Source organism: Mustela nigripes, chromosome 4 (genome assembly GCF_022355385.1).
Source record: "Mustela nigripes isolate SB6536 chromosome 4, MUSNIG.SB6536, whole genome shotgun sequence".
Taxonomy (NCBI): domain Eukaryota; kingdom Metazoa; phylum Chordata; class Mammalia; order Carnivora; family Mustelidae; genus Mustela; species Mustela nigripes.
This window is the reverse complement of record NC_081560.1, coordinates 4,146,432-4,163,612: the sequence shown is the minus strand read 5'-3', so window position 1 is coordinate 4,163,612 and position 17,181 is coordinate 4,146,432. Positions and strand designations below refer to the sequence as shown.

At 44.7% G+C, this 17,181-nt stretch overlaps 2 long non-coding RNA genes across 4 annotated transcripts in view; both read left to right on the top strand.

The window, feature by feature from the left end:
- Positions 1-17,181, top strand: part of LOC132015539 (uncharacterized) — a 253,741-nt gene that overhangs the window by 95,054 nt on the left and 141,506 nt on the right. The window lies entirely within an intron of this gene.
- The window catches only part of LOC132014848 (uncharacterized), a 42,691-nt gene continuing 37,742 nt past the window's right edge, over positions 12,233-17,181 (top strand). The window contains exons 1-2 of the long non-coding RNA XR_009403467.1: positions 12,233-12,367; positions 14,515-14,574. This is a non-coding gene — a long non-coding RNA (uncharacterized LOC132014848). The remainder of the gene's footprint in view (positions 12,368-14,514; positions 14,575-17,181) is intronic.

Genomic DNA, 17,181 nt, shown 5'->3' with positions numbered 1-17,181 from the left:
AAGCAGGCTCCCCGCTGAGCAGAGAGCCCGATGTGGGGCTTGATCCCAGGACCCTGAGATCATGACCTGAGCCGAAGGCAGTGGCTTAACCCACTGAGCCACCCAGGCGCCCCATTTTAAAAAATATATACTTAAAAGACCCTGGGAGGCTGGCCACAGCCCTCACTGAGTGGTCTCTTACAACTGTAAATGTGGGGGTCTCTCTGGGATCAGTAACCTTTCTTCTTGACACTTCCGGCGTAGGTGTGGTAAAAGCTCCTTGCTCCTGCTGGCCACCTACTCCCACACACATCTTCAGCTCCACTGAATTGCAAATAGTCAGTCACACTCCTTGAATGCACCGTGTGTATTCAGCTGGGACCTTGAAGGATATATTTGAATATCATTATGGATGCGTAGGTCTATAATTTTCCTTTGAGCATCACTTTAGCTAGGTCTCACAGATTGTTATGCAGTGTTTTAAACATCCTTTTTTTCTCAAAATCTTGTAAATTGGGTTTCTACTAAAAGTATGATATACAATATTAAGTTTGTTAGGATTATTTGTGTAGGCATTCTGTATATTTAATTTTTAGTCTGCTCGACCCGTTTGGGTCCCAAGTGTCATATTCCCCATTATCTCTTGTGTCTGGCTTATGGATGTTATCGCTGTGTTTTTGGGTTCATAGCCATCAGTTACATTATTAACTTTATTACATCAGTTACATTATTAACTGTGAAGTATGGGATTTATATATATTACGCTTCTTTTCCCATTTAGTGCTCTGAGGCCTGAATCCTATCTTGTTGGATATCAAGATCCAGGGTACTACTACTTGTGTTTAAAAAATTTAGACTATTTAATTTAAATTCAATTCGCCAACATACAGTACATCGTTACTTTCAGATGTAGAGTTCAGGTATTCATCACTGCACACAACACCCAGGGCTCATCACATCACGTGCCGTCCTTAATGCCCATCCCCCAGGTATCCCATCCCCCACCACCTCCCCTCCCGCAACCCTCAGTTTGTTTCTTAGAGTTAAGAGTCTCTCAGGGTTTGTCTCCCTCTCCAATTTCTTCCTAGTTTCCCTCCCTTCCCCATGATCTTCTGCACGGGTTCTTATATTCCACATACGAGTGAAACCATGTGATCATTGTCTTTCTCTGATTGACTGTTTCACTCAGCACAATACCCTCCAGTTCCCCCATGTCAATGTAAATAGTAAGAGTTCATCCTTTTTTATGGCTGAGTAGCATTCCATTGTATATGTACACTACATCTTCTTTATCCATTCATCTGTCGATGGACATCTGGGTTCTTTCCACAGTTTGGCTATTGTGGGCATTGCTGCTCTGAACATTGGGGTGCAGGTGCCCCTTTGGTTCACTACATTTGTATCTTTGGGGCAAATATGTAATAGTGCAATTGCTGGGTTGAGCCCTGGACTTTAAATCTCAAGCTACCTGTCATTTCATTATTTATTTGTGATTTCCCCCAACCACACATCTGCCTTCTTGAGTAACCTCCATCTTGTTTTCCAGAGTGGGTATCTGGCTCACATTCCCACTGGCAGTGTAAGGGTTCACTTTTCTCTGCATCCTCGTCAACATCTGTTGTTTCTTGGCTTGTTAATTTGGCCATTCTGATTTGTGTGAGGTGGTATCTCATTGTGGTTTTGATTTGTATTTCCATGATGCTGAGTGATGTTGAGGAAACAGTCAACAAAACTAACAGGCAGCCTATGGAATGGAAGATGATATTTGCACATGACATATCAGATAAAGGGCTGGTATCCAAGATCTACTTATCAAACTCAACACCCCCAAAACAAATAATCCTGTCAAGAAATGGGCAGAAGATATGAACAGACATTTCTCCAAACAAGATATACAAATGGCCAACTGACACATGAAAAATTGCCCAAGATAATCTTTTGAGAAACTTTTCCAAGCAGGGCAGACAATATGTCATGTGCAGAAAAGGAACATTTTATTTCTTTCTCTCTGGTGTTTGTAACTTTTCTTTCTTTTTCTCTTCTTATTGCCCTGGCTATCATCTCTGATGTCATGTTGGATAGAAGAGCTGACCAGAAATATTATTTGATTTAAAAGATACTACCCCCCAAAACCCATACACAAACCTTATCAACTTTGATGACTTTTCTCTTCTGCCACTAGATTCCTTACGTGTTTTTATTTATTTTTTTAAAAGATTTTTATTTATTTATTTGACAAGCAGAGATCACAAGTAGGCAGACAGGCAGACAGAGAGAGAGAGAGAGAGAGAGAGAGAGAGGAGGAAGAAGGCTCCCTACTGAGCAGAGAGCCCGATGCGGGGCTCAATCCCAGGACCCTGGGATCATGACCTGAACCACAGGCAGAGGCTTTAACCCACTGAGCCACCCAGGTGCCCCAAGTGTTTTTATTTAAAAAAAAAATTAATGGGTATTTAATTTTATCAAATATTTTTCTTCACTTATTAATGATCATATACATTTATCCTTTTATCTGGTAAGTAGCAAATTATATTAAGAAGGACTTTTTAAGACTTCTTGTCACAAACCTTAACTGACTATTATATATACACAGATTTTGGACTCATGCTATTTTTTAAATTTAGAAAGTATCTATGTGCAAAAGTGGTTTTGTCCTCTAATTTATTTTCTTGCACATTTACTTAACAATTTATCTGTTAGCATCTCAGGGGAATGTCAAACAGGCAGTTGGTGTACTGTTTTGGTTTTGGTTTTCAACTGGTAGTGGATGCAATGGGAAATTGATACCCATTGCTGAGGCACTGCAAAGCATCTCCTCTTCCATCTGAAGGCAGAGATGTTCACCATCTAACTAACCCTAACCTTTTGTATCCTTTTTATACAGCATATAGTTGGACTGTATTAGATTAACCATTCTGCCAATCTAATTCCGCCTTTTTAACTTGAGATTTCAATCCATTTACATTTAATACAATTACTGATAAGGTAAGATTGGCACCAACTACCTTGAGATTTGTTTTCTCTGTGTCCATAGTTGCTTTCTTCTGTGATAAAAATCTATTTTTCTTGTGTAGAATTATAATTCTGTTATTTCCTTTGCTGTATATTTTTGGGTTATTTTCTTAGCGACTGCCCCAGGGGACCACCCATTAACCTCTGGATTTGTAAGATACAGTTCAGACAAATACAAATTTAGCTTTAATAGTAAAAAAAAATTTCCCTTCTGTATGGCTGTAGCCCCTTTTATGTTGTTGTTTTCACAAATTACATCTTTATATATTGTGGACCAATCAATCTGATTCATAATTATTGCATCAGGCAGTTATATTTTAAGACAAATAGGAAAAAATGATTTGCAAACAAAAAATATATTTATACTATCTTATATATTTACCTATGTAGTTATCTTTTTCCTTCATTTCTTGATGGGGATTTGAGTTACTGTAAGTGTCCTTTTGTTTCGGTCTGAAAGAGTCTCTTTAATATTTATTTAATAGAGCAGTTCTGATAACAACAAACCTTTTTAGTTTCTGTTTTACAGATGTTTTAATTTCTCCTCCATTTTAAAAACAGCTTTATTGAGATATAATTCACACACTATATAATTCACTTATTCAAAATGTACATTTTAACTTTTTTTTTAGGATATTCACAAGTATGTGCAATTACCACCATAGTCAATTTTAGAATGCCTTCATCATCTCAAGGAAAAGCTCCATACTCTTTAGTACTCATGCCCCTAGATACTGATAATGTGTAAAGTTTAGGAAGAACTGATTTGGTCCAACTCTGATTTGAATTCCATTTGATGATTGGGCTTACATTGGAGGATGTATAAAATCTTATTCATCTTTTCTATGTTCCTAGAATCTCTGCTAAAGAGGAACATCACGGTTAGTCATGTGAGCAAGACAACATCCTTACCAGGTGGCTTCCTCTAGTCTGTTCTCACTCTTGCAGGATAAGGCTTTGTCTTCACTGAGACTGAAGCAAGCAGGAAGCAGAGTGTATGGGCACAGGTTTACTTGGCTGAATTGAGTCAGTGCTGCTCTAACAGTTTCCTCAATGGGATGCTATTGGTATTTTGGGCAGAACAACTCTTATTGGATCGGTCTAGCCTGCATATTTCAAAGTGTCTAACATCTGTGGTTCCCTCACACTAATATCAACTTTTCCCCACCATTCTGTCCCAAACAATAACCCCACACCCCTAAAGTTTCTAGATGTTCTCTTGGTGTAGGTACCAACCTCTAGCTACTCCCTTTTGTCAACCACTAAAAAATATCCATGGGTTTGGCAAATGATGGATATATCTTCTCAGGAACAGAGCTTGGGAACAATTTGAGAGATGTGTGTGACTCCCTCCTCCCTGTACTTTAAAAAAAAATTTTTTTTAGAGATTTTATTTATTTATTTGACAGACAGAGATCACAAATAGGCAGAGAGGCAGGCAGAGAGAGAGGAGGAAGCAGGCTCCCTGCTGAGCAGAGAGCCCAATGCGGGGCTTGATCCCAGGACCCTGGGATTATGATCTGAGCCGAAGGTAGAGGCTTTAACCCGCTGAGCCACCCAGGCGCCCCCTCCCTGTACTTTTTTTACTCTTCAGTTTTTCCTGGGTCATTGAAATTGACTTAGGATTAAAGTGATATGGAAATGCATTGACTTTGTTTGTCCCATCATTCAGGGTAAAAACTGTTGAGCCCTAGACTTGAAATCTCAAGATACTTGTCATTTTATTTTATTTTTTGTGTGTGTGATTTCCCCCAACCACACATCTGCCTCACCCTTGTTTTTAATTGCAATGCTCCTGAAAGATGCAGAAATCCCCGAGGGTAGAGATTTTTCATTTGGGATGGCAACATCAACTCAAGACCTTTTGTAGTATTAGTGCTTTCAAAATAATGAAGTCTTGAATTTTCTCACTTTCATTAAAATCAGCCACTGAAACAGAGTTTAATGCCTCCAAACTTTGCCCTTCCATCAGGGAAGTTACAGCAGCTCAATAGTACTGACTGTGATTTATTTCTGTAAGGCGTGTAAAGAACTTGGTATGCTCGTACTTTATCTTCCATTAATCTGGTTTTTTGCTGTCACTGTCCCATCTCCCCCAGACATAGGCTTCGGAGATGCGGCACCTCACAGATGTTCACACATTTAAATGAATGTGGGCAGGCTTGTTCTCTGGAAGCTCGTTGCTTCTTGGAGAATTAGAGAATTCTTCTCTTGTTGCTGCTCAGAGAAGAGCCAGCCATCGCTGGGCCCATTGGCGTCATGTTACCAAGAATACTGCATGACTTATCCTATTGAAAATACTCAATTTCTCCCTTATGGGGGCAACTCAGTTAATAGACATACCTCCAATCAACATATCTTGCAATATTACTGAACACATGGGACACATGTAAAACCAATCATCTCAGTTCCAAGGTTCGGAGCCTCTGTTTGGGCTGTTCTATTTGCCTAGAATACCTTCGCTTCTTTCTTCCTACCAAAAACATTTCCGACACAGATTTCAAGGACTGATGTAAATTCTACTTGTTCTTTTAAATTCTGTCTGGTATGACATCCTTTACCAAGCTTTTTTACTGAGTGTATTTACTAACATCACATCTTTGCCATCCACCTGAACGTTGACAACAGCGTGTCTGAGGAGACAACCTCTGTCTAAGCCCTGGGAGCACGAGATGGCCTCCATGCTCCTTGTGGAAGGTGGCAGAGGAGACACCAAGTGGGACTCATTTGTAGATTGTACAAAATTCCAGAAAGCACTTTACCTTCCCAGGTCAGAATTCAAGCCTGCTTACTCTATATTTTTAGCGCACTTCCCCGACACGTATTTATGATTGTCTTAGGAAGCATCTGGGCAGCAGTTGGCCTAATGAGGACGGAAAGCACTTGTGCGTGTTTGGAAGCAGAGGGCAGTGTACTGTCACAGACATATTTGCCTGCCTCCCTTTTATCTGTGGTCTTCACTTTAATTTGTTTTTAATTGCCTATTTAGCACACCTAGCAATTAAGGTGAAATGGCTCTTTGACAAATGTGAGAGCTTTTTAATTAGTGCTAATTGCTTTTGTTAATTAAAAGTAATGCTTTATATTATGTTATTGGTATTCTCGTATATACAATTGGATTAATGACTTCCAATCAATCCTGCCTCAAAAGGACTTTCCTTTGCAATCATTGGGACTTTAGGGCGTGCTGCTTCTGCAGAATGAGCAAAGGTGTGTAGGACTTTAGGATAGGAGAGGAGGGAGGCGGGGAGTGATTGTGCAAGATGGCTTTGGCGGCTGGCTCAGCCTTTCCGCACGGATGTGGAAGTTCCTCCCTGAGGTGTGGTCTGGGCTGCGGCACCAGGCAGGGTTCCAAGGAGAAGGGACACTCTCACCTTGCGGTAGTTTGAGGTTAATCTAATACCGGGGCTATAAAAGTGGGGCCGGGTAAAGGGAGTTGCAGCAAAACCTTTACCACCCTTACCTCAGAGGGACACAGGGAGGGCGCGTTTGCTCGAACCCGGATGCTGGAATAACAGACGCTTAGGCGGACGGCTTGTAGAAGATCAGAGGCGGTGGGGTGGGGGACGTATCCAAACCCAAGCAGCCTTGCAGGGATGGAGCCAGGAGACTGATAGCCCGTCTGCACTTGACTGTTTGTCTCTGAACACTTGCTAGGGGACCCCTTGCCTGAAGCCCACCACATCAGAGGGTAAGAGAGCCCGTCGGTGAAATTTGTGCAAGTCAGACTTCTGGGGCAGCGGGCAGAGTGGAGCGTGGATCTGTGAAGCCAAATGGAGTAGATCTGAGTCACCTGTTGTATTTATAGCAAACATACCTAGGCCAACTTGGACCTTGTGGTCCCTTTGGGGAGGGACCAGGGGAATTATCCCTGGGTGTCCTTACCATGGTGTTGCAGGTCCTTTCCCATCGGGACCTGCCTTCCTTCAGTCAGTGTGTTTCCAGTTTGAGAAGTGGCTTAGTGAGGAAGCAGGGCAAGAGATCCTCGTGTTTTGTTGGGCAGCTGTTCACTTCCCAGTCAACCACACCTAATTTCCACCAGTTGTGTGGGTGCAGAGTACTGGATTTAGGGGCCCGTCCCTATTCCTGCCAGGGGTGCCCTCACCCGCTAACCATCCCCATAGCTCTCTCCTGGCCGGGCTCCCAGAGGCCTCCTTGACCTGCTCCTCACTGGGGTTGGCCTGTCCTGCTGCTCACGGGCGGTGCCGCTCAGCCCCAGTGCAAATACGGAGGCTGGTGCTCCGCGGGCATCGGTGACCAGCAGCCCTGGCCTCTGGAGGCAGCCGCTACCTCACTCCTCAGTTGCCCTGGTGCCCTTCTACCATGTATTTTATTTTATTTTTGTATTTTATTTATTTAATTTATTCAATTTTATTATTTTTATTTAATTTAATTTATTGCATTGTATTGTATTATTTTATGTATTATATTTTTATTTCATTTTGTTATTTTATTTTATTATTATTTTTTGTTATTTTATTTTATTGTATTTTTAGTTATGTTATGTTATGTTATGCTATGCTATTTTTTTTTTTTTTAAAGATTTTGTTTATTTATTTGACAGACGGAGATCACAAGCAGGCAGAGAGGCAGGCAGAGAGAGAGGAGGAAGCAGGCTCCCTGCTGAGCAGGGAGCAGGATGCGGGGCTCCATCCAGGACCCTGAGATCATGACCTGAGCCGAAGGCAGCAGCTTAACCCACTGAGCCACCCAGGCACCCCGCTATGCTATTTTTTATTGTAAGAAATGTCTTCCGGGTCCTCCCCTGGAGTGTTAGCATCTCGTGGGTTTTCTTGCCTGCATCGCGGCTCCTTCTAGCACGCCAGGTCTGAGTCTTTTGACCCTTTACACCACCGCCTACTGCGGTGATCGTGCTGGCTGTACATCAGCAACAACCTGGAGACAGCAGCGGCCCACACTGAGCCCCACCTTAAGACAGCACAGTAGCGATGTCTGCCAGGCCTCCGCGGGGTGTTGGGTCCTCCTTCACGAAGCTAGTGCCATCTTGGTAGTTAGTTCTGTTCCCTGGATCCAGCATGCTGGCGACAGTCCCACGCGGGTTGTCTGCGCTCTGCTCCACGCTGGCTGCCTTCGCTGATTCCAAAGGGCGCTCTGGTTCTGGGCCGGTCCTTCAGAGTCGGCCTGAGATGGGGCAAGGAGGGGCCTGACTCACCCTCATCACTCACTCGTCCGCTGTGCGGTTACCTGGGAGATGGAATTGCTGGAAACCGATTTCTTGTATTAAATGTTCTCTGTGAAAGCGATTTAGGCTGGTTTTAATTAATCCCCCACTTTTGGACATTGAGGTTATTTCTTGCCTGTTACTGGGAGCACTGAGCTGTGACCATGCTTGTTTCTAAATCTTCGGGCACGTTCACGATTCTTCTATAAAGCTCGATTCCCAGAGGGGGAGGAATTGCTGGCTCGAAGGATTTAGAGGTTTTGTTCACCTACGGCTAACTTTTCTTCTGGAAAGCTTTGACGGGCTTATACACCCAGGCTAATCCTGTTTTGGTCATTGTCTGTACCTTAAACCTTTACATGGTCCCTTGGAGCCCTTGTTTTCCAGTCGGGAGCATGTGGCTGCAGACAGCCTGCCGTGATAGGAATGGTGACCTTAGTTCAGTGCTATGGAGATAGGCGCAGCTGTCCCCAGCGGTCTTTCCAAATGCAGCATGTGGCACAGAACAATGGGAACAGGCCTTGCCTTCTGTGAAAGGGCTGCTAACCATTCCCAGCGCCGGGCGGATGGACATGGTGCCACCACATTGCCTGCTGCTGCCCAGGTGTGTGCACTTCCTCTCCTGTCATCTCTGATGTCGGGCACCAACTCCTCCTCTATGAAGCCTTCCTTGACTTCAGCAGGTGCCCATTCAAATAATATGCTGAACATCTCCCATGTTCTACAAGTGTATCCCATGGTGCTTACAATCATCGTAATAACGGCAGGCGGAGCTGAAAAAGCTGTTCTTTTCACCAAAATTCTGGTGATCCCTTTTTTTTCCCCCCCTCCAGGGAGCCAACAACATGTTCACTTCCTGAGGTCGACACTTTCATAAGGTCAAGATGCTACCCACCACCTTCCACCCCTTAGTTCCTTGGTAGTTCCCACAGCATCCTGTCCACACACAGGATGTGTGTTGCTTGTTAGTGTGTTGTCAGATTAGTGTTGTCTGTTACACTCAGCTGCACACAGCTGGCCCCTACGCTGAGTGCAAGTGCTAGCTCACATACGAGATAGACTCTCCAGTAGAGTTGGGAGAATGAACAAATGAAAATACCACAGGACACCTAGTGAAGTGTGCGTTTCAGGTAAACGACACGTTTTAGTGTGTTTTTGGTACGCCTGTGCTATGCTATTCACTGTTTATCCAGAATTCAATTTGAATGGGACATCCTGTATTTATTTGGCAACCCTATACTCAAAGAAATCGTACTGTTTCATGTTGTGTTGATAATGCCAGGGAGATGTGTGCTGCCTGTTATGTGAGTTTATAAGGAAGAGTTGTTATCTTAAAGCAATTTACCCATCCCCCTGGGCTCTCCCACCCCCTCCCTCTCTGCTCTTGTCTCTCACTCCCACTGGCCTCTTCCCGTCGTCTTTACCTTCGCCGTGCCTCTGAGGACTCTAAGGAAGTTCTCACCATGCACTAAGACGTGCGCAGTGAATCTAGAATGAATCTGACAAAAAGCATAGATGTCCTTCCCGTCATTATCAGTGGGGCACTGAAGTCTCCAACTATTAGTGTTGAATTTTTCATTTCTCCTCTCAATTCTGTCAGTTTTTGCTTCACATAGTTTTGAGCCTTTTGGTTAGGTGCATACATGTTTATAATGGTTATAACTTCCTGATGGATAGACCCTTTTATCATTATAAATGTCTTTCATTAATTCTAGTAAAACTTCTTGTTTTAAAGTACACGTAGTCTGATATTAATGCAGCCACTTCTCTCCCTCTCATGGATGCTGTTTATATATATTTTCCCATCCTTTTATTTTCAACCCTGTACATCTCTGAATACGAAGCGTGTTTTCTATAGACAACGTATCATTGGGTCTTGCTCTTTAATCCAGCTTGACAAACTGTCTTTTGATTGGCTTGCTTAATCCATTTTCTTAATCCTTTCTTCTTCTGGAACGACACGCCCGCCGTGTGAGCAGGTGCCGGGTTTGAGCGGCAGCCCCTGGTCTTCTGGGCTTGTCTTCCTGGTGTGCTACCTCCTCCTATGAATGAGCTGGGATGGGGTCTCTTGGGGTCTCACTCTTGTCAGCCTCCTGTCCCTGGGGTAGACATTCTGCCCTATAAGATAGGGCTGGTGGGGGAAATGAAGCCTCACCCTTTCAGCCATGCCTGCCAGGGATTCTAGGGGTATGACAAGGGCCTGTGGTATCCCTAAGTGAAACGGTAGCTCTAGACTGGGGGCGAGGTGTCTGCACCTGCCTGAGCCAGGCCACCCGGCTCTGTGTGATAGACTTACACAGACTTAGGAGATTTTCTCAAACAAATATTTCTCCATTTCCTAAATGCCCTTAGGACAATTCCCAGAGATCTTAGGTGATTATTTTACAAAACAGTTTTCACTAGTCAAGTGGTAGATTTTCCAGGAACAGTGGTCACTGGGCTCCTCACATCACCATGCCAAAATTCTCCCTCTAACGGCAACTCCGAACCGTACAGAATAAAACTTCTTCTTTCTTTCTTTTTTTTTCCCCCCTGTTTCCTGCACTGGTGTGTGGGCTGAAAATTACCATTTTTATTTCATGGGAAGGTTTAGCACTAGTATCTTTATTTGCAATGTATGACACTAAGTCCCCAATATTACCTTTTAAATATTTGGATCGCAGCATTTTTGTTACACCTTCTTGATCCATAGGACAAAAGGCACTGTTAGAGCTGCTGCTCTTGCTTCATGAATATTTGTGAGTTTTTATTAACAAATGCCTTTGGACCAGTAGTCCTGTTATAGATTTAAATCCTCACCCTAGAGACAAATTTATTGTTTTTTATTTGTGCCCTAGGGAGAGATTTAGTCTAGCCAGAGTTTATATGGGGTTTTATGATAACGGTACTATATAGCCCCTTGAAATGTTAAGTCATGTGTGTATTCTGTTCAAATGGTTAAAGACTTCACTGTTTGTAGAGATTTTACCTATTGATCTTTACCTCACAGTTGATGGTAGACCAGTATGTCAAAGACACCACAGCAAGGAGCCAAATCACCTTGATGCTCGGTGTTCTCCAGTCTTCGGTGTAATTGATGAGGCAGGGGTGTATTTTTTCCCCTTTGCCATTTAAGGATTACACATGAGGATTTGTTTGTGTCCTTTATGTCCCTGGTGTGTGACACTGTATGTGCGTGCATATTTCCCGTCGAATATTTGAATTGATGACCCAGTTAAACCACATTTGCTAAGTAATGGCCTGCTGGAGCATATTCATGTGGACTGTAACTTTTAACCAAACGTGGCTCTAACTAACCCTTTAGGCACTTGGAAACCAGCTCGTCACCCCTCTTATTCTTATCAACCAAAAAGCTTATGGAAGACTTACTGTGGTAATACTTCCAGTGGAATCTCAGGGATACAAAGAAATATTCACCCGAGTCTCCTGAAGGAACCCCTACTTCTCCCAGTCAGACTCCAGATATGAAATTATTCAGCAGATGGAAGTTCATGTTTGGGGGCGCCTGAGTGGCTCAGTCGGTTAAGCAGCTGCCTTCAGCTCAGGTCATGATCCCAGGGTCCTGGGATCAAATCCCGCATCAGGCTCCTTGCTCATCAGGGAGCCTGCTTCTCCCTCTGCCTGCTGCTCCCCCTGCTTTTGCTCTCTCTTCTCTAACTGTCTCTCTGACGATAAATAAGTAAATAAAATCATTAAAATTTTTTTGTATTCTTTTATTAACATATAATGCATTATTAGTCCCAGGGGTACAGGTCTGTGAGTTGCCAGGTTTACACACTTCACAGCACGCACCAGAGCACATGCCCTCCTCCGTGTCCATCACCCACCGCCCTCTCCCCATCCCCCCAACCCTCAGTTTGTTTTGTGAGATTAAGAGTCTCTAATTTTTTTTTTTAAGAAAGTTTGTTTATCTTTTTGATCCTCCCTTGGCCCCTTCTCCGGTGTGCCTCCTTCTTCTCTCAGATAGGACCCGCCCTTTTATCTTGCTCTTCCTTTCGTGCTCTCAAGCCCTGCTTTCAAGAGGCCTGGGTCTAAGCCAGTGTCTCTTCTTTGTGGGGCCACTACTCTGGTGGACAGGCTGTGCCCCAAATGACAGCATCTGGCCAATGGAGCAACAGGGCTGAATTCAGACCACCCTCTGCTTCGCAAGTCCTGAGTCCTTGTGGACTGTTCCAGAAAATGGGGATGCCTTCTGTAAGTTTTTGCTCTAACGGAGCATCTTTGCCTAATTCTTATGATGGTACTGTATGTGCAAGCTGAGATCCTCAGTATCTGAATTTTAAGGAAAGGACCTGTCCTTTCTTGTAGAGTTTTGCAAAGTCAGAGAGAAGATAGACTGTTTTAGGGCCCAGGGGACTGCCTTGTGATTATGAACTCCTAGGATGAAGCTGGAGGTCTGCCCTACTTCTTTACAAAACAGACCGACTGCCTGTCCCCCATGTCCTCCCCCGCCGTATCCCATGTACCTGGGAGAGGAGGAGACTAGCTCCTTTCACAGGGATGACATGTAAGACTGGAAAAACCCAGTGGATGCTTCATGTTAAGGTCTGAACTGTGGACATCTCTGGGAGAGAAAGGATAATGAATACAATTGTTAGAAGAAACTGCAGCTCAGACAATGGTGACTGTGAGGAATATTGACCACGACAGGGCCAGGGGAACCCGGGCTTGGGACATTGGGAAGAATGAGCCCCAGTACAGGTACTCCCTAGGATCAGAACGGGGGACCTGGAATTGGAAATTCTAAATCCCAGTATGCCAATCTGGGCATCCAACAGGAGCCTGCATGAGGAGGACAGTCACCTACGCTGTCATCAGACTCCCCTGCAATGTCCGTCAAAGTCTCCCGCATTCAAGGTGGACGTAGAATTAGAGAAAACTGTGGTCGAAGCAGGAATGCCCATGGCGTACCGGGGTCTTTTATGGACACGTTGAACGGCGTCTGCCTTTTAACTTAAAGGAAACAGAGAGAGAAAGCAGCAGGACTTGAATGCTAATCGGAGGCAGAAGCAAAGCCTGCGGGCAGGATTGAGGGGGAGATACGGCACTGGGGCGTCTCTGGTGGCAGGCGTGTGAGTCCCGGGTCCCTCCCTAGCTCCTGCTCGCGTTCTTCTGGCCATAAACGCAGCACACACAGGGGCAGCCCTTCCTTTTCAGTTTAGCATTTCTTGGGAATCCATGGTCAGAGGGTGTCACTGTTCTCAGGTCTAAGATTTTCTCCTTCCCACCTGTGCCTTTCTGCCAGAAAGCAGATGCTCTGAGAGAGAGCGAGCGAGCGAGCGAGAGAGAGCACATTGATTCTGTTTGAGCTTCTGCTGAGGATTTATACACAATTGGGAGCAAAGTTTGAAGAGAGCCAATGAACTTTCTGATCTTGTAATGTTTAATAGAGGTTTTGGTCTCTCATTTCTGTAACTTTTGAAATAGTTAAAAGATGCTTGCTTGGCTCTCGTGTTGTTGAAGAGAACAGACTACACATGTAAATTCAGCCTAATATCATGAAAAAAAGTCTTTGTGATGAGAATTTTTTAAAAAAGGTAATTTATTAACAGCCGAGCATTGCAAAAATATGTGGCTGTATTCACCAAGAAGGGCAGCCCCAATCACTCAGCAGAGCTGGAGAACCATTTCTTCTCTGTTTCCCCTTAAAGTAGTGTGCTCTACTAGTTGTTATAAAAATCAAAATGGTTAACACTGACTCTGGGGCACCTGGGTGGCTCAGTGGGTTAAGTGTCTACCTTCGGCTCCTGAGATCGAGCCCCACAGCGGGCTCCTTGCTCAGCGGGGAGCCTGCTCCTCCCTCTCCCTCTGCCCTCCCTGCCCCTCCCATTATCTCGCTCATGCTCTCATGCTCTCTCTCTCTCTTTCTTAAATAAATATAGAAAATCTTTTTTACAAAAACAACTCTTAAGAATTTTGTTTTATAAATTTCATTTACAAACCAGACAGTGATTGAATTATCAGGTAATTTCCCCCCCCCACTTTTACAAAAGGGAGTAGCCCTCGATATTGCTGTGAGCCCCCGTACTGCACGAACTATCATTAATTGCACGCAGCCTCCTAGCAATGCGACCACACAGCTTCCGCATGTAGGATGGCATCCAAGCTGAGACCTGAGACTGAGCCAAAATCGTCTTCAGTACTTTCACTTGTAGGGAATTTTGGTGAGTGGGTGCACGTCGGGATGTATCTTAGGGCTTGGATAAATACCAGGATTGGTGTGGAGGCAGAATTCCCAGAGTTCCTAGGACAGGAAAACCTTACTAAGACAGGAGAAGGACTGCTTTCCAAGCTTAGGACTATGCTTAGGGATGGGCTTCTCAAGTTTGGCTCTTCAACAGGTTCATCTGGAGAAGCTGATGAAAAGCAGATTCCAGCTCTGCCCCTGTTGAGTCTATAAAGTAAGTCTGGGGAGGGCACAGGCATCATTTTTTTTTTTATAAGGGCCTCGGAAAATCCTGTTATACAGTGTTGTCAATAAACCTTACGTGCTCTTTACGGTGGTTTTCAAGGAGCCACGTCCTAAAAATATCCATTACAGAAATCGGCGAGTCTGTGGATGAGTTCTTCTTACTGGGCTGCTTCCCTTTGTTGTAAGTGGCAGCGGGACTTCCAACGTCATGTGACATGCTGGAGCTCACAGTGGCAATGACAAATTCTGCATGACAACCTCGTTTGTCCACTTCACGGTCATTCGATATTTTAATATTTTAATGTGTTCACAGCGTTTGTTGTGTTGGCTGAAAATGAGCCATTCTGTAACATTGCTCAGTGATTATTTTGCATAGAATTTCCCTTAGATCCAGACAGCCCCCAATGCCTCTCCTGTGCTAGCTCAGCCCTGTGCTAAAGGTTTCAGGCCCCGGGAAAATGATCTGAAAGAATGAGCCATACTCCAGAAAATGTCATTAAGATGAGAGTGTTGAATTATATTCATTGATTTTGGAAACTCGGCTTTTGTTAGAGTGAAAAATCAGTTTTAAGTATTTTTTAAAAAGGATTATGAAGGATTTGCATTTGTTTAATGTGAACTAAAATTCCGCAGGTGGCCCGAAATGTCACCATCACGGATTTAATCCTTAATTTAAATTGTGGTTTCTGGTGCCTCCGTCATGCTGACAGCGCTGGTAGGTTTCAGCCTGGTGATCGCTCAGACGGCCTCTGATGCGGGGAAAGGCAGATCTGATTGGCTGTCATTAACTTTGCGATCTTGACCAAGCCGCCAGCCTCTGAGGCCAGGGTGGACTTGAGAGCTTAGCAGGGTGGAAGGCTGTAAAAGTATCTCAGTCCCTACCCTCAACTCTGCCGTCCTCCATCCCACACAAGGCAAACCCATCACCAGACGTCAGACATGGAAAATTCCTCAAGCTTGTGGACCCCTGGTGTTTCTCAAGAGCTGGCCCAGAGGGGAGAGGGGACTGGCCTGGGCATTTTGGGGTGAGTGTTGTTGCCTGCATGGAGTTGTTTCTTCGTCTCCTCTGGTATAGTCCTGTCTTCGCTCCTTTCTCATCTTTCCTTTTCCCTCTGGTTTTCTTTTGATTGGTTGGTTCCATGTCGCTCGGAGCTGGATCCCGGATCATCACCGTGATATTCCTGCAGCACCTGAGTCTCTCTCCGAGGAGTGGTCCCAGCAATAGATAGTTTTTTCTTCTCCCATCAAAACGGGCTGCCACCTTACGTGTTCCATTCTGGTTTATATCAGTTTCCAAGGGGCCTCTGAGCAGTCTGTCTTTGTTGAGTTGATCAGTCTTACGGTTAGCCATGAACATTTAGGGCACAAAATGCACCATGTTGGAAAAGAATGAAAAGACCCAAGCATAAATGAATATAGCCTGAATGGGGGAGCGTGAGAAGTCAGACCTTTTTAATCACTGACATTTGGGAAAAGTGGGGCTAGAGCTTGGAGGGCTCAGCAGCCAGGCTGAGGAGTTTGAACTTGAGGGAGAAGGGATAAAGGTGCCAGGCACACTCGGACATGCAGACTGGGTGCAGGAAGTTGACCACGGAGCACTTCCAAATCAACAGCCAAGGAAGGAGGACTGACAGGAGCCGAGTTGGCACTGATGAGCTCCACACAGCCTCTGCTGGCTGTGCTGTGAGGGGCTCTGAAGCCGGACACACAGTGCCTGGTGGTTTCCTTCCAAGTCAGGCGGTCATTAGGTATGGGCTTCCCCTTCCTCTGGTGCCATGACCTGGAGTGAAGGAGCTGCCTTCATCTGAGGACAGTTCTTGGAGAGGGTGACAGCCCAGGAGGCCAGTCAGTAGGCTCAGCTGCTGGGGGAACAGTTCTGCTACCCCAAAGGAGAACTTGGGTGGCCTACCATGGTGCCTATTATAGGAAGTCAGGGCTGTTCCTTAGTAATCTACTGTCAGTGTCAAAATGGTTGTTTGGAAATGGTTAGGTGCCTTTGAAAGAACAACCGAGTGAGTCCTTTAAACTGAGATAGGACGCTACCCCAAAGGCGCTGAGGTTTACAGTAAAGCCCTGCAGAGAAGTGAGTGGCGTCAATACAAATCATTATTATACCTAATAGCATTTGCTCCCATACATTTTGCACTTGACCGGCACTGTAGCAATGTTTAAATATGCCATCTTGCACTGCATTCTAGAGACCACGGCATGGTGTGCCGTGTTTCATTCCCATTCTGCCGGGTGTCAGCATTTTTGTGATGCAATTAGGGGCATGTAATTCCCAGAACAAATGAGCCATTTCGAATATTGTGAGATGTGTAATTCAATATAATATGAGCCTGCAAAATAATTGAGTTTAGAGAAACAAATATGAGGGGTTTGGGCTGAACAACCTGGCAGATGAAGAGCCCGACAGTCCCCTTCCCCCTGCTGTGATCATCAGCATGGAAGTGACACCTGAGGAGAGCGACCATGGGAAGCAACAAACACCTGGGGCTCCTCGGCTGCCTTGTTAAAGCTGCCCTTGCCTATTAGAGACAGGATTTCATGTCCCGTTGGAACTGTGGGCAGTATAATCCAAATAAGGAGGAACTGT